We start from the raw sequence: 24152 nt of genomic DNA, 5'->3' as shown, positions 1-24152 counted from the left end.
TTGGAGGAGGTTGTACCCTGATTTCACTGTGTAATCCCCTCCATTTGGGTCCCAAACAAAGTCATCCTGCTCTTCTTTGTTGATGGGCGCAGCCCCTGCCGGATGGAATTTTAAAATTTCCCACTTATTTTTTAGTCTTGGTGGTGTAGACAACTTTTTCCATCTTACCCAGTTATTCTGATCCCATTCCGAAATAGAATAAAGAGTGTTAAAGCTTTGCTCTTCCATCCATCTCTGAAGTCCTCTTAAATTTTTGTTGGGTCCCTATAATACTAGTGATTACCCCATTACTATTGTAGTTATACCCCTTATTTATATTGTTGTGCCCCTATTACCCACATATTGTTATTTTTGTGCCCCATAGAATCCCTCTATTATTATTTTTGTGGCTTTATATTATTATTGTTAGGTCGGCTGGATTATATTGTGACTCCTTAGACTCCTATATATAGAAAGGAGGTTTTGTCATTTGTATTATCGAAGAATTGTTCATTTATGTAATGTAAAGGAGGTTGCCCCCTCGAAGAGGCTGAATTCTAAGGCGTTGATCTTTCTTTTCTATCTTTTCTTGAGCTGGTTTCATAACAATTTTGTTGCTAATTTAAGGGGTTTTCCAATTATTGTATCCTCCCAGATCGAGATTGTTTTGCCATTCCCTAGATTTTTGGATATTTGATCTCTAATAAGAGGAATTATCCTTTTAACCAATTTCCATATTTGGGTGCATGGACTGTCTGGAATAGTATCAGTGATTAGCTTTGTTCAATGAAAATTTAAGTATTTCATTGTTAGAACTTTTTCCCACCAGTGACCATTCCTATTTATCATTCTCCAGACAATTTTTGTCCTAGAGCAATGTTCATTAGTCCTCACAGGCATATTGCTATACCTCCTTTTTCATAGGGAAGAGTAACTTGCTCCCATCTAACAAGGCTGAATTTTTTATTATCTTGTTTTCCTCCTTGCCAGAGAAAGCTTCTAATTATCAATTCCATTTTCTTGTGGGCACTTGCTAGAGCCATAATAATTTCATACTGACATATTGGCAAGGTTGAGAGAAGTGCTTTAATTAGTGTCACTCTTCTAGCCAGGTTGAGCCACATCACTCCCCAGTTTTGAATTTTTTTCCCTCATTCTCTCCACTTGCTTGTTCTAGACTTCTGATTTTACCACTTCCTTTGCTAAGGGCAGCCCAAGATAAGTGAAGTGGCTCCAGTTTATTTGTAAAGGTATTTCCAGAATTTGTGAGATATGTTGCATTGCTTTTGTTGGGGTATTCCAGCAATAAATTCTGCATTTGGAGTTGTTTAAAATTCCTCCTGATGCTAGGAGAAATTCATTCAAGACTTTTTTGAATCGTCTTGCTATAATGCAAGATGCCCCACCTATGAGAAGGGTATCATTTGCAAAGAGAGAGTGGTTTATATCTTTGACTCCTCTCTAAATTTGGATCCCTGTTATTTTTTTCTCTTTTCTCTGGTTTTCCAGCAAAGCACTCAGCGATTCAACCATGATGACGTACAAGAATGGAGAAAGCGAACAACCTTGCCTCAGCCCTCACATGCTTTGGAAAAATTTACTGGGACGACCATTGATTAAAGGAGTTATCCATGGATTAGATATACATGCCTGGATAATCTCTATGAAATTGATTGAAAATCCAAACTTTTTAAGAGTTGCTGCAAGAAAGTTATGGTTAACTCTATCAAAAGCATTAGCCATATCTAACTTAACAATCATTCCTTTCTCCTTTCTTTGGATATTGCTGTGAATAGCCTCCTGAACAATTATCACATTGTCTGTGATTTGCCTCTTGGGGACAAATCCTCCTTGGCTTTTTGAAATTATTTCTGGAAGTAATTTTTTCATTTTGTTTGCTAGAATTTTGGTGAGTATCTTATAGGACGATTTGCAAAGGGAGATTGGCCTATATATGTTAAAATTTGTAGGATTGGGTTCTTTAGGAATGAGGGCTAGGAAGGAGGAATTTGTGTTTCCTCCAATCTTTTTTTTTGGAAAGCATTTTTGAGCATTCTCATTAGATCTTTTTTTTATAATTTCCCAATGTTGTCTGTAAAAGGCCATTGTAAACCCATCTGGACCTGGGGCCTTATCAGGGTGGAGATTCCACACAGCTTCTTTGACTTCTTCCTCAGTAATTTCTTTATCTAATTCCCTGTTTTGCTGGTCACTTATCTTTTTTTTTATATGCTACAAAATTTCTTCACTAGTTGCCTGTTGGTCACATGTTGAGAGGAGTTATTTAAAGTGTTTATGGGATGCATTTTTTATTGCTTCAACTCCTTTTATTTCTTGACCATTTACTTGAATCTATTCAATCTGATTTTTTGACCTCCTTATTTTCATTATATTATGAAAGAAGGTTGTATTTTTGTCTCCAGATTTTAGCGAGAGGCATCTTGATTTCAGTCTGCTTTCCTCTTCTTCTTGCTTATTTTGTTTATATATTTCCAAATATATTTCCTTTTCTTATATATGATCTTGCTTACTTTCTTCCTTGTTCTCTTTTTCCTTGCAAATATTATCCATTTTTTTTTGCAATTCGATTTTCCTAGCTTTATCCCGGAGATCATTTTCTCTTGCCCAATTTTTTAAGTGCATCCTTAGGTTCTTTAGCTTAGTTTCCCAAACATACTGGGGAGATCCTGTGACACTTTTTTTCCAGCTGTCCTTTATTTGTTTGCCAAAATATTCCTTGCTGTCCCAAATTGAATTATATCTGAAGGGAAGGGGTCCTTGATTTTCCAGCTTTCCCAAGGTTAGCACCACCGGCTTGTGATCTAAAGCTGAGTTGTGAACAATTTTACTTTTCACAAGAGTATAAGCAGCTGCTATGCTTTCATGAATAAGAATTCTGTCCAACCTTTCTTTTATGTTGTTTTTTCCTATTCTTTTGTTGTTCCAAGTGTATTTTCCATTGCTTGGCGGAATGTCTATTAATTTGTGTTCTTCTATTATTCCTTCAAGAGCTTCTCTTGACGGATCGTTGTGGAAGATTCCGCCAAATTTTTCTTCTGTATTCCTTATTAGATTTAAGTCTCCTCATAAGATTAAGTTCCCACTTTCTCTCTCAGCTATTTCTTCTTTGACTGATTTCCAGCATTGTTCTTTCTCTCTATAGTGATTTGGGGAGTACACATTTATAATGCTATACTGTTCTTTTGTATTGAGATTTCTCAACTCTATTCGAATCCAATGTCTGCTGATTTTTTGGGTCATTAATTCCCATTTCCTTTTATCCCAAATGGCGCTGATTCCTCCTAATGCTCCCGTGGCTTCTAACGCTACTCCTTCATATTTTTTTAGTTTTTGAGTCATTTTTTGATTTCTTGCTTGTTTAGCTTGGTCTCTTAGATCATATATATGTCTGGTTGTTCCTTGGCTAAAATGTCTCGAGCTACATTGACTTTAAAGGAGGTGCCAAGGCCGCGAAAATTCCAAGAGACCACTATCATTATTTACTTTTGTGTTGGTGTGGTCCTCCCTTTCCTCTTTGCTGAGTTTTTTCATGACTTCCTGTTTGTTCCCCAAAGAATGAATCCATTGGTTTTTGTGTTCCTAAGGCCATTTCTTTAGCTGCTGCCTCATCTCTAATTTCTTTATTGGATTTCCTTCCCACTTTTTTTTGCTGATCCCAGGCTTGGGGGATTTCTTTGGCTTTGTTTCTAGTTAGAATGTGGTCCACTAAAGGAGGAGGGGGATAGGATATAGGGTTGGGGGAGGATAAGAGAGCTAAAGAGATAGGGTTTGAAGGTTGGGATCTGGGAGAGGGTGGATCAATGGGGTCTTCTAATAGCTCAAAAGGATTCGGAGTTGTGTGATCAGGAGGGGTAACCTTCGCTGGAGGCTGAGAGTTGTTTCATTTACTTCTTGGGGCTGATGAATATTTGATGTGGTCTGCTTATTGGTGGGTTTTTTCCTTTTCACTTGTTCCCATGTAGGTTCTTACTCTTCTACATTTTCATGCTCTATTTTTTTAGGACACTTATTTGCAAAATGAGCATACTCGTGACATACCTTACATTTAAATAGTATTTGCTCATAGTCCAGCTGCTGAATGTGTGTCCACTGGTCGACCTTGATCTTTATTGCCTCTAAGAGGCCTTTTTCGAGATCTACTTCCACATAGATTCTTGCGCACACGTGCATGTTGTCTTTTGGCTCACATCTGTCGATATATTTACCCACTGTGTTTCCTATAGCCTTTACAGATTCGTCTCCCCAGCAGTGAAGAGGGAGATGTGGGAGCCTGACCCACACAGGCACTGCATTTGGGACATCCATCTTTGGATCAAAGTCTGGCGTCCATCTATTCAGGTATAAAACTCTGGAGTCCATGAAGTAAGGTCCGTTTCTAAATATCAGATCTCTATCCTCCTTTGTTTCAAAGAGAAAGGTGTAGTATCCCCTTCCACAGAATCGTATTGCTATCTTCCCCTGTGTGGTTTCCTTCCAGTTTCTTTGCACCCATTTTTGCACTAATTTGGGTGAAGGCCATAGCCCTATTAACTGTCCAACAAGTCCGCATTCTGCAAGAGAGATAACTGCTCTTCTTGGGGGTGCTAGAGGGAGAGAAATCTCTGGGATACTTTCAAGTTTCTTTACAAATTTTTTGACTATTGGCCTATTCCTTGGAGCTCCATTCTTTGCGATAAGAGAAGCGAAGGCTTCTGCGTATTCTTTATTCCATAGCTGCGTGGAAGAGTGATGATCTCCCTTCTCGGAGGGCTGCATGGTCTAGTTGGCCTCAGCAGCAGGGGGCTGCCGAGAGAGGGATCTGCAGGGGCAGCGACGGTTAGGTCAACACAGGATCGAGTTGGGCTATTGCGCGCGCACTAACAATTAAGATATGATATTCCCCATATTTTTATTATTATGCCCCATAGAATCCCACTATTATTGTTTTTATGCCTTTATATTACTATTATTAGGTCAGCTTTGGTTATATTGTGACCCCTTAGACTCCTATATATAGAAAGAATGTTTTGTCATTTGAATCATCTAGGAATGATTCATTTGTGTAATGTAAAGGAGGTTTCCCCCTCGAAGAGGCTTATTTCTAAGGTGTTGATCTATTTTTCTATCTTTTTGTGAGCTGGTTTCATAACAATTTGGATTTCACCCTCATTGCTTGCATGGTGACATCAGTGATGGGTAGTGTGTGGTATTTGGATAGTGGAGCCTCATTCCATATGACCGACAACAAAGAATTTTTTAGTGAATTGCAGGAGAAGGACCTCTAGATGCACATCGAAATGGGAGATGATGGAAGGTATATTGAAACCAACATCGGTACTGTTACTTTTCAGAGGGATTCTGGTTCTCCTCTCACATTAAAATATGTCATGTATGTTCTGAGTCTAAAGAAAAAATTAGTTTCAGTTGCAATGCTGGAGGACTGTGGCTACGATGTGATATTTAGCAAAGGAAAGTCTTTCCTTTGTCACATAGCCTCAGGAAAAGTGAAGTGGATTGGAGTTCAGGTGAAGAACCTCTACAAATTGGATGTAGAAGATTTTGCAACAATGAGCACAAAAGCAGAGAAGTTGCAGAGCCGAGACATCAGTGAATTATGGCATAAAAGATTGGGCCATATTCACCATGGAGCTTTGAAGATCATGCAACAAATTTCTACATAACTTCCCAAGGGTGCACTAGAGCAAAGAGATACATGCAAAGGGTGTACATTTGGAAAGTACACCAAATCCACCTTTTATGATAAGGAAATTCGAGTGCAAGCAATCCTTGAAAGAGTTCACTCAGATGTGTGTGGATCGTTCTCGACAACCTCCATAACCAAGCATAGGTATTATGTAATATTTGTAGATTATTTCTCACGAAAGTGTTGTATTTTCTTCATGCAAAATAAAGATCAGATGTTCTCTAAATTTTGTGAATTTAAAGAACTTAAATATAAATAAACTGGAAGGAAAGTGAAGGCTCCTAGGAGCAATAACGGAGGAGAATATGTGTTAAATGAATTCAAGAACTTATGTGCATAAGAAGGCATTATACGGGAGTTAATAGAACCCCATAACCCAAAGAAAAATGGGGTGTTTGAAAGGAAGAACATAAGCATTTTGGGGGATGTATGGGCGATGTTACACGATCATGGCCTACCATTGCACTTGTAGGTCGAAGCATGCAACACAGTTGTATATGTGCAGAACATGAAACCTTATCGAATTCTCTGGATGAGTACACTAGAAGAAGTTTTTTCAAGTAAGAAACCTATTGTGGCACACTTCAATATATTTGGTTCATCAATTTATTGTCATGTTACCAAGGATGCAAGGAAAAATCTATATCCAACAACTGAGTTGGGCATATTTGTGGGGTACATTGATACACCTCACAACTATCGGGTGTACCTACCATCTCACATGATGACAGTGGTTCGTAGAGATGTGAAGTTCAATGAAGAGAAGGCCACAATATTTTCCCTTGAGAGGGAGCTTCAGTTGCATGCATATGAGGAGATTTTAGCTCCAAAGTAAGAACCTTGGGATGATGTGGAGAACCCACATGCAGAGGAGTAGAGAGTGGAATCAACCACTCATTCAGAGTCTTCTAGAGATGGAAGGAAGTGTGCCATAAAACAGAATGATGCATGAGGCTAGAGAGAATATGGGATCACCCACATCACAACACAGGTAGAGGAGGTCACCAGATTGATACATGGCTACATGGATATCATGAGCGAGAGTGTAGAGATTGATCCATACTCATTCGAGGAAGCAGTGCAGCAGCCAATATGGGTTAATGCCATGTTAGAGGAGTATGACTCCATTATCAGAAACAGTGTTAGGAAATTGGTCCCAAGACCAGCAGACAAGTTAGTGGTGAGTTCCAGATGGACTTACAAGGTAAAGAAAGCAGCATATGGGAGTGTCAAGAAACAAAAGGCCAGATTTGTGGCCAGAGGGTTATCTCAGCTGGAGGGAATTGATTACGAGTAGACCTTTTCTCCAGTGGCAAGGTACTCTTCAATCATATACTAGCAAGTTTAGCACAAATGGGATGGAAGATACATCAAATGGATGTGAAGACAACATTCATCAACAAAGTGATTGAGGAAGAGATGTACATTGAGAAACCAGAAGGATTTGACCTTCAACAGAGGGTCGCATGTGTGCAAACTCAAGCGAGTGATGTATGGATTGAAACAAGCACCATGTGCTTGGTACACCAGGGTCGTCAACTATTTCTCTAGGTTGGGCTTCACCAAACGTGAAGCAGATACAAACCTTTACCATATTATGGTTGAAGGTAGATTATTGATTATAGTATTATATGTTGATGATTTATTTCTAACAGGTGATGAGAAGTTGTTCAATTCTCACAAAGAGGATCTTGCAATAGAATTCAAGATGGACCTAAGTATCATGCATTATTTCCTTGGTATGGAAGTATGGCAAGGAAATAAGGAATTGTTTATCTCTCAGGGAAAGTATGCCAACGAGATACTGAAAAAGTTCCACATGGAGAGCAGCAAACCCATGGAGACTCCTCTAGCATGGAATTGGAGGAAGGAATATGCTACTTTAGGGGAAGTAGTGGAGGCTACTATTTATAGGAATCTTGTGGGCTCACTTATATATTTGGTGAACACACAACTAGACATATGTTTCAAATGTAGTTAACCATCTTAAGCAAGCAATAGTTAAGCCACCCAAACTCTATTGGAAGGCAACTAAACATGTGTTGAGATACCTCAGAGGCACCACTCAATTTTCTCTTTGGTACAAACAGACAGAGGGAGTGAAGCTTCAAGGCTTCACAAATGCAGATTGGGTAGGGAGTCCATCAGACAAGAAGAACACATCAGGGGGAATCTTTAGTATTGGGCCAGTATCAATTTCTTGGTATAGTAGGAAGCAGAGATCAATTGAACTCAGTTCGGTGGAACCAGAGTACATGGATGCTTGTCAAGCATCTTGTGAGGCTATCTGGATGAGGAAGATCCTTGTTGGTTTATTTTGTCAACAGATGGATCCTACAGTGATTTACTATGACAATTAGAGTTGTATAACACCCTCTGAGAATCCAGTTTTTCATGATTTGTCCAAGCATATCGACATCAAGTATCACCATCTACAAGATTGTGTGCGGAGGAGAATCATGTTGTTGGAGTACATTCCTACATAGGAACATGATGCAAACATCTTGACTAAGGCATTGTCAAGAGGAAAATTCGAGTTCCATAGAGGCAGGATTGGGGTATCTGATAATCCCTTTCTTGTTGAGAGAGAGTGTTTAAAATGAAACAAGAAAAACAGGATTTAATTTTTTCCTTGAATTAAATTAGGAATAGAATTGTAATTCCACTTGCAGCATGTAATCATCACAAGAATCAAATCATATCCTCTCTCAAGTATCTTGTCATTGAATGTTGTCATTATTCATCTCGATTCACCTCTGCTTATCCATGCTTATCTCTTGATTTCCCCTAGTCATATGCTGAACATTCTCGAATATAAAAGAATAATAATTTGTCATTGGAGGGGAGTTTAAGCTACCACCCTCATTTCATCTTCTGGTGGGGAGCCCAATGCAATGTCTCATCCATCCTATTTCTCTATGATCTTCCCAACAATGACCCTCAAGATTAATGTGGTAGAACATCTGTATCATAATCATCTTGGGTGTTACACCTCCAAATACTCTTTCAACTCGTTTGCAAAAGGGGGAGAGATAATCCCAACAAGCCCTACTTGTGGGTATGATGCCAACTAGTGTATACTCTACAAATACCAAGATAGGGGAGAAACATCTCCAACCCTATGGGTAACAGATAGGGGTGATACCATATTGTCTACATATCCCTCAACCCATGATCCCTTCATCTCGAATCCTCACCCTGGGAGCTCAAACAGGGGGGAAGAGTTGGCTCAGTGTTCTCGATCAGTCCTATTGTTTGTAGATCATAAACATATCATCATGCCATATATGGTAATCATCATGTCTCAATAGCAGTAGTATCCTGTTCATACATGACATCAAATCAAATATTATATTAGAACAAATATATATCTCAAAGATGATACCTTATTTATCCTCACTCTCACAGAGGCAACAACCACAAGCCTAAGATTGTCTCGTACAACAACACCAACTGAAGATATCTCAGTCTCATCTATATATAGGATTACCTATCAATCAAATCCCACACATTATTATCACATTGTATCCATGTCATATATATAACCTGCTTAAACAAATCTCCATAGAGCTTCTTCAACATGTCTCACAACTAGCCATGCCAACAACATCGTACTCAACCTCGGTTGTACTTAACGCTACATAATTTTTATCAAAATATCATGAAAGATCTCATACTAAGGCAACACTGGGATGTGCTCATTTTATTAATAAGGATATCAAATAACATTACTACATCCATGCAGTCACATATCATAGGAAGAATGTCTCAGACCAAAATTGATCATCCCATGCAAATATCTCGAAGGGTGCTCGACGACAACTAAATGTGTATGAAAAGGCTTAATCATGAATTGACTCATATTTTATGCAAAAACATATATATATGGATGGGTGTTCACACGAAACATCAATGCTTCAATCAAACTCTAGTTGCCAAGTCAAGTTCAATAATATCTCTTCATAACTTTTTGAAATTCAATTGGAGTGTCTAAGGATTTGCATTTCCACTCTCCAAATACTCTTCAATAGATTTACGATGTATATTTTCTTTTCTAAAATTCATTGTGCCATGATTCTTCATTTCTAACTTCAGAGGCCAAATCCCTCTTACTTTGATCATCATAGGATCATTACATGTCAAGAATAGACTATCAGTATATAAAACCAAAATCAAAGTCATACCTTGGACCTCTTTCGAAGTAGAGTTTTGGATTTGCACATCTTCCTGGCTTCATAAGGTAACTGCGAATGCAAACACACCAAGATCGGGGAACTTGTTTACAATGATTTTTGCAAACATAACAGTTGACCAAACCAATATGCTAAACCTTACACAAATCAATATTGTGCAATCAAATCAATTAAGTCATCTTATCAAGCCTTAGATGTCAGATCAAAACTAATATCAAAATCATAAAATTTTCTACCAATATCATTGTGACAAACTTCTTCGGACCAAATGTTAGGTAGACATCACATCCAAATACCAAGTCATGATTTCATCTATTGTCATGTCAACAAATTGTTATTAAGCAATATCAAATTCCATCATGCCATCATAACATGAATTGTCACTAGATGCAGATGCATATACCAAGGATAAGTCACAATTGTTTATACTTCAACCAATGTGCCAAATCCAATGAAGTCAATACAAAATCAATGCCAACATCAATCACTGAAAGTCACTATGCCCACATAGCACTGTCATCAAGGCAAATCATTAGTCATCAAGTACCAAATCAGATCAAAACTCTAACTTGTTATCATTGTGAATTCAAACAATCCATAAGCCAAAACATATCTATGAACCATCAAGCATCATGTCAAAGTTCTAAAGCATCATCAATCATCCAAGCCAATATGCTCACTAAGTCAAGCCAACAAGCCAAATCTTGTCAAACCCTTGCAATTTTTATCAAATATTGTCATATACTAACTTTAATGATCAAATCAAAATAACATACTAATATGCATATGTTGAAAATGGCAACAAGAAATGCTAAAAATAGCATTGCTATAAATAACAGTTCAGGTACCAGTGTTGGACATAGCAACAAGGAATGAAAAATGGAAGTGCTAAAAATAACATTTCTATAAATAGCATTTCGGGATGGATTCCAATTTTAGTTAGTCCCTAAACTAAAATTGAGAAGTAAAATTCGAATTTGATCTTAGCATCTGTTTGTAAAATAATTAATTAATTAATCTTGAGTTAATTATTTGTATAAAATCAAACATGAATTCTATGTGAAGAAATGCAACAATTTCTCCATTGATTGAGGAAGTTATCCCTTGATTAAAGGAGATCACGATGAGTTGTACTTTGAGTTGTAATTAGTTAGCTCAGTTAATTGAGTTAAGTCCAGTTAGATTTTTTTTTTTTCCAAATAAAATTACTCTATTAACATGAAAGGGGTAAAATTACATCTAGACCGTAGTAAAAAACAACTGCCCTGTAGGAGCGGCAGAGAAAAGCAGAGACACTGTCCATGACAGAGAGCTTAGTTGAGAACTAGAGTTCAAATCCCACGTAGGGGAGCAAGTATTGACCTTCTGACTGTGCTTGCAAAAAAACAAAGAGACATGCAGATTGAACCATATCTTGCTGGTGTGGATCCATTTTTCCGCATGAACCAAAAAAGCTTGATATTATGGGCCGCATTACAAGTGACAGAAGCAACAGAGAGAGATCTACACATCTGGACGCTCTTCCACAATTCTGCACCAACCGAACTCAGGAAATTCCCTGGCACGAGCCGCTTCAGATTCATCCCTGGCGCGAGCAGCAGCAACATCAGATGGACCAGGAGCCGCCATTTCCATCACCACGTCCGAGGCAAAGTGAATTGGAATCTCCGGAACCTGCACAGTGAGAGGATTCAGTGCAGAGACAGAGGCAGGGCCTTCTTGTTGGGCGCTGGACTCGCCCACCTCCTGGGCTTCTTCATGAAAGATCACTGAGATATGGGCCGTTATCCTTGGACGATTCTGAGTGCAATTGAAAGAGAAAATCGCAGAGCCGAAAGAGGGAGACGGCGAGGAGTTTGGAGGGTGGTGGCTGGGGAGATGGACGCGCCTTCTCCCACTGCGAGTTCGGGGGTAATGGCCGGAAGTAAGGTCACTGGAGAGGGATGGAGAAGTGGAGGTCGTGCTGGAGGGCGCACGCCGAGGAGTTCCCCTGCGGCTCCTCATCCTATGGCGAAGACGGGGCATCAAACAGAACACAGAAACTCTATTACAACAGGACCACTCACCCACCACCACCGAGCTTAGGCTGCATAAAAGAGCATCCGAACGAGGGCAGGAGACCTCCAGAAGACACCGGGGAAGAAACAGGGGCGGCTTCTCAAGATTGCCTGAGCAAAACCAGACCCACAGGGCGACAGACCAAGACAGACTATAACCAGACCAAAGCACCAGCAACTCCAGAACATTCCCATAACTGAACCTGTATTTATCATACTCCATCCTACCTCGAATGGCACCCATCATAACTGCTGCATTGAATAGAGCCGAGGCATCACTCAGTTCATAGCGTGCGAAGGTGGTAAGGAAATCGACGGACAGGCTGTGCAGATCAAAGCCACCTGAAGTGAAACCAATGCACCCAGTGATCCCCGAATGCCAAGGTTTAATATGCGTCAATTGATATTCCATGTGGTACAGGGCAGGCAGGTGTCGTCGCACCTCGCCCCACCCCTGTCCCATCACTTGATCCAGCTTGCTAGACACCCGCATCCGGGGGTTAACTCTAGTTAGATTAGTTCTAACAGTTTGTAGAATTAATTGTGAGTTCAGTTAGTTAATGCTTACATGCATGTAACTGCTGCTCTCCAGATAACTAAATATTTCTCATAAATAACTCATGCATGTCAGTTCAGTCAGAGACCCAGTTGAGATCAAAGGAAGGGAGAATGTACTATCAGTTGGAGGATTTTTCCTATATAGGAAACTCATCCATGCAGAAGGAATTATCTCCTTCAGGATTGCACAATTACTACTGAGCCAAGTGAGCAGTGTGAGGTGGGAATTCACACAAGTGGAAGCATTGGACCCCAGGAAAAACTACACAAGGAAATAGGAGGCTTGGAGGACAGAGGATAAGGTTTGTGAGAAGCCTTTGACTGTCTATGAGTAGCAGAAGGATTGTACTAAGAGTAGGATAGCTTGTGAGCTAAAGCTTTGTGTAATCCAGACATATTTCGACTTGCATGATATTAAAGAGATCGAGGTTTTAGGGTGAGGCTTTCCATAGAGTGTTCTTCTATGTTCATGTGTGATTGCTTTCTCATTCTCAGTTATATATGTTCTTATTGATCTTACTCATATTCGATTAAGCTTCTGCAAAGTTTGTTGTAGAAGTAGATCTTGTATTTTTCTTTAGTATATTGCATAATTTGTTGATCTACAGTGGGAAATTCTACATGGTATCAGAGCAAAGGTGATCAAATGAGAGAAAAATATACAAAGAAGGGAGAAGTTCGAAGTTTGAAGTTCCTGAATATAGAAATCGAGTTCTTATCACATCTCAATTTCACCAATGCTGTTCAACGGTTTAAGACTCGAGTATTCCCTTGATGGCAACTCAAATTATATAGCCTGGAAGGATCGCATGGAAGCATTATTAGAGGATAACGGTCTAAAGGACTTCATTGATCAAGAAGTCCCGAAGCCGGCAGTAGCTAATGCTACAGAATTGGTGGAATGGAAGAAATGTGTGGCTAGAACGAGGAGAATCCTTTTGGAGGGAGTTCGAGACCACATAGTCTCGGGTCTCCATGGGAAGGAGACACCATTTTCAATGTGGAAAACATTGAAACATCTATATCATAACAACAATGATCAGAGGAAGCTGGTGTTGAAAGACAAGCTTTGGAAAATCAAGTGTGAAAAGGGCGACACGATCTCTACATATCTGAACAAGCTCACCACCCACAGGGATGAGCTTGGAAGTGTAGGGTTCACGACAATCGATGATGACATGGTGAGTCTTGCTCTCCTCGATCTTCCTAAGAGCTAGAATAGCTACCAAGACTTGGTAAATGGAAGAGAGAAACTGCCAGATTGGGAACGACTTTGGTCGGATCTGATGCAAGAGGAGATAAGAAGAAGCACCAGAGATGGTTCTTCATCCAAGGAGGATAAAGAAAATTGTGCCTTAGCGAGTAAGGCGAAGAAAGGGAAGGAGAAGGATTCTCATCCAAAATCGAGTTCTTCCCATGGCGAGAAGAAGTTTGACAAATCAAAAGTGCGATGTTTTCATTCTCATGAGGTGGGCCATTTTGCTACAAATTGTCCACTGAAGAAATCCAAGATGGGATCCAAGGAAGGATCTGAAGGTGAGGCATTGGCTTCATAGTTCAAGTTGGATTTCACCCTTTTTGCATGCATGGTTTCATCCATGGTGGGATGTGGTTGGTTTCTTGATAGTGGAGCTTCTTTCCACATGACCGACGACAAGAGTTTGTTCAGTACCTTGGAGGAGAAAGATCTCTAGATACTCATAGTGATGGGTAATTATGAAAAGTATAGTGTCTTAGGTGTAGGCATGGTTGTTTTTCAGAGGGAGCATGGAGCTCGCATTACCTTGACCAATTTCAAGTATGTACCAGGACAGACGAAAAATTTGGTGTCGATCGCAATGCTAGAAGACAAAGGCTATGATGTAGTCTTCAGTAAGGGAAAGGTTTTCCTTCGACACATCACCACTTGACAGGTGAAGCAGATTGGTTCATGAGTCGAGAACCTGTATGCTATTGAGGTTCAAGGTGCATGCAAAGCCTTGAGGAGCAAGGAAACTGATGGAGACTTGGTTGTTGAGAGGGAGAGTAAATTACCTCTCAACATGCAGCGCCAGAAGAAGTCTCAGACAATTGTGGAGGAGCCATAATTGAATAAGCAACTTTAGGAGGGTGTGGAGCAGCCACAACTAGAGAAGCCAAGAGGAGATCGAGTGGAGGTATCTACTCATGCAGAGACCTCCAGTAGGGGAAATTTCAAGCCAAGTGGACAAAGGGATCACATGCATCCATACCTCCAGGTCGGAGGTGGGGCAATGTGGAGTGACAGTCCCAAGAAGGCTGGAATTGGGGCAGGACCATATAGGTATCCAACCTCTTTGATTAGACTTTGCTACGGGAGCCCTGACGAGGAGTAGCAGGACTGGCTGAGTGGGTAGAGATAGATGCGGATGGAGCGGCAGAGAGAGCTAGAGTGCAGGAGTCCCAAGACTATGTAGAGCTAGGAGGCTGCAGCAATGCGAGAGGCACATGAGTGTTGCACCAGTGCAAGATGGCATAGAGAGGTGTGAAATGGTGCGAGATGCATGGAGTGTTGCAGAAACTCAGAGGTCACAGAGGGAGCACTTGTCAACGGCAAAGGAAGCTTCAACATCAGAGGGTGTTTCTAGCCCAATAGAGAGGTCAGTTGGGAGATTTTTTTTGTTTCTATAGTTGCTGGAGCAATAACACTTAGGAGAAGTGTTGCATGCAGAACATTCCAAAGGTTCAGGATCGGGTTTGAGTTGAATGCCTTTCTTGTTGAGAGGGAGTGTTGAAAATGGCAACAAGAAATGCTAAAAATAGCATTGCTATAAATAGCAGTTCAGGTACCAGTGTTGGACATAGCAACAAGGAATGAAAAATGGAAGTGCTAAAAATAACATTGTTATAAATAGAATTTCGGGATGGATTCCAATTTTAGTTAGTCCCTAAACTAAAATTGAGAAGTAAAATTCGAATTTGATCTTAGCAACTGTTTGTAAAATAATTAATTAATTCATCTTGAGTTAATTAGTTGTAGAAAATCAAACATGAAGTCTATGTGAAGACATGCAACAGTTTCTCCATTGATTGAGGAAGTTATCCCTTGATTAAAGGAGATCAGGATGAGTTGTACTTTGAGTTGTAATTAGTTAGCTCAGTTAACTGAGTTAAGTCCAGTTAGATTAGTTCTAACAGTTTGTAGAATTAATTGTGAGTTCAGTTAGTTAATGCTTGCATGCATGTAACTACTGCTCTCCAGAGAACTGAATATTATCTCATAAATAACTCATGCATGTCAATCCAGTTAGAGGCCCAGTTGAGATCAGAGGAAGGGACAGTGTACTATCAGTTGGAGGATTTTTCCTATATAGGAAACTCATCCATTTAGAAGGAATTATCTCCTTCAGGATTGCACAGTTACTACTGAGCCAAGTGAGCAATGTGAGGTGGGAATTCACACAAGTGGAAGCACTGGACCCTAGGAAAAATTGCGCAAGGAAATAGGAGGCTTGGAGGGCAGAGGAGAAGGTTTGTGAGAAGCCTTTGATTATCTATGAGCAGCAGAAGGATTGTACTAAGAGTAGGATAGCTTGTGAGCTAAAGATTTGTGTAATCCAGACATATTTCCACTTGTATGACATTACAGAGATCGGGGTTTAGGCTGGGGCTTTTCCTAGAGTGCTCTTTTGTGTTCATGTGTGATTGCTTTCTCATTCTCATTTATATGTGTTCTTATTGATCGTGCTCATATTCGATTAAGCTTCCGCAAAGTTTGTTGTAGAAGTAGATCTTGTATTTTGCTTTAGTATATTGCATAAGTTGTTGATCTATAGTGGGAAATTCTACAACATATTCTTGTCCCCTGCAAACACAATTTTAGCCAACACATTCACATTCTCTATAGCAAGTCAAATATTCCAACTTCCCTACTCATAAGACATTCTATTGTCTACTCCATGTCTGTAGAATTGTCATAATCCAAGTGACTTTTGATTTCATGCATGAGGCTTCAGATTTTATAACCTACAGGCAGAACTACACCCATAGGCCTTTTTCCATGTTTTTGGAAAGCTATAACCTCACTCTTAAAGCCTTCTTCCGTGCAGTTGGGGCTTAGACCAAGAGAAACCCTTTCTTCTTAGACCAAAACTTGCTGCAAAACAACATCAAAAATTTATTTATTTATGTGATATTTCAATATGAGTCATTCGTGAAGGTGATATTTCCATCATACCTTGGGGCTTACCTTTCCATCCAATATTTTCATCTGAAACATAACATTGAAACAATATTCGATACATAACTTGTAGAATTCAAATAGGTGTGCACCTTATTATTTGACATAGGCAGTTGTAGCAATTTGTCAACTTTTCATCAAGTGCCTCCTTTTCCTTTTCTAGTGCTAGTTCTTCTCTTCCCGCACTAGTCATGACCCACAAGAAGGATACACTTATCACAACTCATCAAGAGGTTACAAGTATCCAAATACTCAAACATACATGCAAGAAGTATAAGTAATAATTAAAGCAATAAACTCAAACAGAAATAGAATCACAAAGAGGTAACATAAATCTAAAAGGTACTTATCTTAACGAGAGGTGAGATCTCCCTCTTGAACCAGCCTTCAAGAGTCATGATTGTCCATTGACCTTATAACATATATGCCTTCAATCTATTCATCAACTTCAACAATAATCAGGCCTAGATAAGACTATCCCATCTATGGCTACATCAAACTTGTCATAAGTGCTTGAACATGCTAGGATTTTTAGAGTGCATATCTCAAACCTTTGTCACAATCTAGGGTTTCTTCCAAACCCTAACCTCATAATATCCATCAAACCATAATACATAATTTTCCTAGGGTTTTGTTCAAACCCTAGTATTTTGGTGTAGCAGCTACAACCACCATCCAAAAGTTTACCTATGCTTCATTTTGGAGCCTCCCTTTAAACCACAACAACTCATCTTGCACGGATCCAAGTACTTGCGCTTTGATTGAGCTTTATTCCTTTCATCTTGGCTTATGTTTGGATCATTTTCAAACCCACAAGCATATCTCTTGACATGGTATTTCGACAGTTCCAAGCTTGCCTTAAAGAACTACACAATTCTTGAGGGCAACTAGCCTTGCTCTTGGGAAATGTGTAGTCCTGACTACTAGTGAGCCTCGAGTTCAAGAAATGCATGGAACTGGATGGAAATCAACCTTAAGCTGGGAGATTGTGCAAACATGAGAGGCAGTCCAGAACCACTCAGTTGAGAAATCGCGCAGAACCTACTGTGCTCAGAAACTATGCAATGCATGAGCCAAAGAGTTTCCCAGTCCTTCCCAGAATTGCACAATCTTTTCGAGCAATGCATGGAAAGTTTTCCTGAAAAAGAAAAAAAGCATCTCTAAAAAATAGGGATCTATTTTTAGTAACCTGAAGGAGGCACTTGAGTTATTTTGGAAATTGTAGCAAGTGCAGCTTTTCCTTGATTTTTGGCATGCATGTCATCAACCCAAACTTGACAAAATTGATTTATTTGACGGTCGTAGAGCTCATTTTCACAATCGATCTTGAAGCCCTTCCATTCCCGAGGAGATCAAGGAACCTTTGGTGCGATCATCGTCTCACTTTTCCAGGTGAGTTTTTCTTTTCTAGTCTTTGTCACTTTTTCTGTCGCTTTTTGTTGTTTAGCTTGTGAGAGTGCTATTTCAATTGTTTCTTTGAACAATTGCCGATATTTTAACTTTTTTTAGCTTGTAAAAGTTTTGTTTTAAGTTTTATATTTCCTTTCCCAAGTGTCATATGTGTTTTCCCATTTTTGCACCAACGGTCGCCATTATGGCGACTCCCTTCACATGCTTTGTTTTCCTTCAGTTTAATTGATTCCTACACTTTTTTTGCATGCATGCATCAATACTTAGTCATATATGCACTCAAAATATCACCATGTTTCATATCTACTTAATTTTCACACTCCCCATGGGCAGATATGGGCCCCCCTTTGCCCAGATCTCAAACTTCACTGCATGCACTACACACTCTAGGAGTTCAAGGCCTTTGCCTTGGCTTCTGGAATTGTGCAGAGCCTATCCTGACCTGGATCCATCTACGCACTGTGCATTTCTAGCAGCCAACCTCCTAGATTGGCCACTAAGACAAAGCAATGTGCAGTCTATCGGCCTTGGCCCAAGCCCAAGACTGAATTGTGCATTGCACAGTTCTAGTCATAAAGCTTCCCGACTGACTATTGGGACTGCACAATGCGCAGTTCCCACAATCAACCAGTGACCTCTGTCAGCTAGAATTGTGCAATCTTTCCCATCATGAGCCCAACTTGTTGCTTGATCTTGTCTTGAAGTTGCTTTGGTTTTTAAGTTGACATTTTCTTTCCATGAGTGTCCTCTCTGTCCCATAGGTACAACATTTGTTGAGCATCTCTCTATAAGTTACAGTTAACATGGAATCCAAGAGAGCTACATCAAAGGAAACAACTAAGAGTCATACTAGGGAAGCAGTTGAGAAGATATCAGTTGATCTACCATTTTATGTAGATACTCAGTTGTTCATTGAGAAGGGTACAACATTGACATGGTAGCAAATCAAAGATACTTTCGTCGAGAACTAAAAGGAAGACTTAGACGAATGGCATGTTTATCTTAGTATCCAACAATCATGTTTATACAAGGGTGCATGCAGGTACCCCGCCTTCCCATGTGTGGACATTATCAGCTGAATTGTCTGACAAATAGATGAAAAGACTATGACGTGCAGTGTTAGCGAGATAGAGATTTCCACCTTCACGACAGAGAAATTTCAGTAGATGTATCATTTACCTTAGCCGGTGAAGTGCATGGACTCATTTTTCTATGCCACCCATAGCTTTGTGAACACTAGATATATCGTCAAGCGTTGGGTGAAAGAGCCATCAAAGTTTAGATAGACACCCAATCATGTTTACAAGACAAAGTCCCTCAGGAAGGAATATCAACTCTTGATAATCTTTGCCTACATAATATATGGTCAAGAGAACACAAAAACCTTCCTGAAGGGTGGGTAGTCTTACTAGACCAGTTGGTGAATGATGGGAATCTATTCAACTGGTCATATTTGTTGGATCATCAGTTGAAGATCCATGTGACTAATGCTCGAAATCCGCCTAAGAATGAGTAAGCAAGGTTTTACATGTCTTCATATTTACTGGATCCAATCTGTGTCGCAGCAGCAGTTCCCTGGCATGAGTTGGACATGGACACCAAAAGAGATTGTCGTCAACATCTATTGCAAGTTGCTTTCCAACTGCAGCTATTGAGGAGTGATGGAAAGGCTAACTGACCATTTTATCATCCTGTTGTACAAGCTTATCTTTGAGCAGGATCCACCTTGCATGTCCCGAGAAGCAATGGAAGGCAAAAGTAAACATTGCAGATTGGTATGCCTCACCAGGTGGCACCTTCATCAGAGTGTTTAGCAAAGAGAAGCCTTTGAATGTTCTACCAGGGTGTGCCACTAACAAGTTTATCATGCAAGAGGTTTCATATTACCTCTCCACAGGGTTGTCAGCAAGATTGCATAGGAAGAAGAAAGCACCACAGCCCGCTCTTCCTTTACAGATTGGATTATACAAGATTAAAATCTTGAAGGTTGTAGACGCTAAGGCTAAGGAGATAGTGAAATTTGATTTCGACAACAAATAATTTAATCCATATGATCCCACAGTATTGGCAAGGACCATTGTGCGAGGGTGTATTTCCATGGATCAACGGGACATGACATTTTCCAGAGGAGGACCCTTGGAGGTACTGTTACAATGCCACCAATCTCCATGAGCCATTCAATATAGCAACAACTTGGAAGGCTTATCTATAGAGAGAAGCAGCTTCGGAAGAAACAACAATAACAACAATAGGCAAAAATACAGTGTAGGACAAGGGGAAGAGAAAGATTGTTGAGAACTCAGAGGCAGAGAAAAGTTGCAAGATGAAGGCAGATCCTCTCTTGGAGAAATCAGCTTTGGCATCAGAAGCAAAGAGGGAGAAACATATGAAGAGAGCAGAGAGAAGGAAGAGAGAAAATCAGAGGCTATAGGAAGTAGAACTGGAGCTACAGGAGATGGAGAAGAAGTTGAAGGAAGAACAGGGGTTGAGGAGGAGAGAAAGAGGAGAAGAAAAACAAGAATAAGAACAAATTCAAGGTGCGATGACGTAGTAAAAATTTCCCATACAGGTTGATGAGTCGGAACATTCAGTAGCTGAGGAAGACGGTGAACATATGAAGGATCGGGAGCTTGCTCAACATATTGAACAACTAATTGAAGTAACAAACATGGAGATGGAACAAAATGCACATAATGAAGATATTGATCTTATGCCGAGAGCACCAAAGGTCATCTCTCAGTATCTGCCACCTCTAGTGTCAGAACAGTCCCGAGCGAGCAAGGAGATATTGTTCTCCATGATGATGATCTGGTCATGGATGTGTACAATCTATCATTTGACGAGTTATAGACAAAGATTGTATAGTCGCGGAGGAAACACTTCTTGGATTATCATGCATCACCTATATTCATCAAGGAAAGGGTGATAATGTTAGACACCAAGAAGCATCCAACTGCCATTGTCGAAGCTAGCTTGGCCTATGTAGGAGAAACAAGCTCAAATGTTAAGTACCTAACGACTGGGAATGAACAATTGGCAAAGAATTTATAGGCTACCAGGCAAGAGGTAGAACAACTTCGAGCATTGACGCAGAATTCAGTTTCTGCAATGGGGGAGATGAGGAAAGAAATACTCACTGAAGTATCAACACTTGAGGGTACCATGTAAAAGCTCTTTTATGGATTTATCACCATTCATAAAGAAGTTGTCTGTGTCCAAGGCCTACAACATCGGAGCAAAGAGTTTGTTCAAACTCTCAAGAACATACATGCTTCCATCGCCCATGTACAAGAGTGGACAATGCGGTACAAAGGGGCCCCACTTGACTTAGTAAAGAAGATGAAGCCATAGGAAGAGCTGGAGAAAGAAAAGGTCTGGATGTTGATCTAGAACTATGAGTAGCTCACCCCATTCATCAACATCATACAAGCCTCATATGTGTGGTTGTACAATAGTTTGGATGTCATGGTGAGGAAGCACATGATCCCATCAATCGGTTCCTCACCAATGCTAGACCCAAGAACCAAGTCCAACTAGAGATCGATGAGTACATGGAGCAGCTAAGACGAGAGGCCACCAAGGAAGACTTGGAGTTGAACACACACAACATGTAGAAGTACATCAGTGGTCCTGTCAAGGTCAACACCATGCTGCACATGCTTCAAAATGAGTTGGATACAGGTTCCAAGACCATATACCCGGATGCCATGGAGGCAAGAGTTCACTTTCAAAAAGACACCATCAAACAGTTTGGGGACACCATCATGCAGTACCAATCTTGGCATCAATATGTGACCGAGAAGCACCAAGTGGAGGTTGTCGAGTTGGTCTTTCCCCAAACTTCGGAATCATAGTGTTTTGTCTTGTTAGGATTTCTCTAGCCTATTTTGTCTCACATGGGTACATGTGGAAAATTTACTATTATATGTAAATATGTTGTAAGTAAATTCTAAGTGTCATTAGTGGAATGTGAAAGGTCTTCATGTTATGTAATGAGTTATTTGTAAAGAAGTTGAACAATCACGAGGGTATTCAAAGAGTCACAAAGGGGAATGTCAAGGGTCACCCCACCCTTTGTTATAAATAGAACTTCATAACTCATAGAACGAGCTTTTGGAAGCCAAGATTTTGGTTAGGCTTAGGCTTAGAAAAGGCTTGGGAGTATTATGACGAGCCTTGGCTTCTCCATAGCGTAGGGTGAGTATACTTCTTTGGAGGAGCTGGTGTTCTTGACTGTAATGTTCCACTATGGGGCTAGTGGTCGTCAATGGTGTATGTATGGATGGAAATTTCACTTATAATAATAATATCAGATCCATCACGCATTCATGCATATGTTGTTAATGTAGTTGGACTATTCTAGTTGATTTAGCAATGTATGTTGAAGTTACGCATTTTTCCCAACATACCTTAGTGTTAGAGCTTCCAAATTTGAGATGGACAAGGTTGTTGTCCCAAGTGACCCTTCGTCCCCTTCTCATCAAACAACTCTAGCTCCACAGGTCAGGTGGGAGAAGTTGAGAATCCACCTGTTGATCTGTCACCATCTCCTCCTACCCCACCTGCTCATGATTTCTGTGCAGATTTGGACTGTAACTTCGATGGTTGTCATGTGGTCTTATCTCCTCAGCCTCCTAACTTTTTTCCCTTTGATCCTCTCGATTTGGTTTGTTGTATTCATATGTCTCGGATCCCACATGTGATGTTCACAAGGATCAAGTTCTGGATGGAGTTGGTGTTGAGCAGCGAACATGCGCTATCATTTTTTATGAGTATGTGTGGTAATCTGAATAAGAATATGTCGTGGAGGATGACCTCCTTCTTTCTGCACCTCATTCACTTTATCTTGACATCTTCTACAATTACGCCATTTATGTTCCATCTTGAAAAAATTCATTTCCAGATGCTTCTATCTCTGATCATTCACAGAACACGTGGAATGCCATTTTTCATTAGAATGCGGAGTGGAAAAACCTATCTTCATTGATCCTCCCAGGTCATCTTCCCTTTCTGGAAACATAGAGGGTGAAATTTTATCGTTTTTCATCATCCCTTTGTACGATTCATAAAATCATGAGGATGTCGTTGTCCATCATCTTGAATTTTTTGATCATGGTTGTCATGATCTTTTCATCCATTCATTTGATCATGATTCCGATTTTCCTACTACTAATCTTTCTAAGCCATTGATCTTTGATGATCCATCTTTTGATGAATTGGAAACTCCTCAAGCTATCGAGGAACTTCAGCCCGAGTTGATGGTTATGTAAGTGTTGACATGGCGTATATTCACTATGCCAACAAGGAGAACTAACTCGATCGCAAGCCCCAATTAGGCCTACTTTCATTTGTAATAGCTAGTTCCAATGGGTTTTAAGGGACCCCGTAAACTGTTAGATGAGTTGAAAGATTGCTTCTGAGCAGAAGGCTTCAATTGAATCAATCAAACTAAAACAGCTAACCACCATGTATTAAATTTATATACACTTCTTCTAACTACTCTAGCCTATGTCCTAACTATCCTAATCTATCCTTCAGGATCATGACAAAGAGAGGTTAAACATCATATATGAATTCCAAGTCTAAATGAATCAATTACTGGTTCATATAAGAACAAGGCTGCATTAATACTTAATTACAATCCAATAATTCATACAGGAATACACATTCCATTTATGGAAGAGAAGCTTGCAACTAATGTCGAACAGAGTTTTGAGTCAGCAACCTTTCATGTTTCAACCATGATATTGAATCACATTCAATAACCAAGCATAACCATGAATGTAAGTCATCAACATAAACAATAAAAAAAATACAATTACATTTGCATTTATACCAGCGACAACATTCCGATCAAAAACACATCATATAAGGGGAAAATCAATCTAAAACACAGGCTCCTTATTGAGCTAAATAAATCTCTTTTATTCACAATAATCAAAACTGTCCTCCCAACCAAAAAGCCCCCATTTCTCTCCAGAGGGAATATTTATGTGGGAAATGAGTCTCAGTCTTCCTTTTCACCCTTCGCCTTCCCTCTCTCTTCCTTCATT

Source organism: Pinus tabuliformis, chromosome 4_2 (assembly GCF_031772625.1).
Source record: "Pinus tabuliformis cultivar Carrire ecotype Pingquan chromosome 4_2, CPIR1, whole genome shotgun sequence".
Taxonomy (NCBI): Eukaryota; Viridiplantae; Streptophyta; class Pinopsida; order Pinales; family Pinaceae; genus Pinus; species Pinus tabuliformis.
This window is presented reverse-complemented; position numbering follows the sequence as displayed.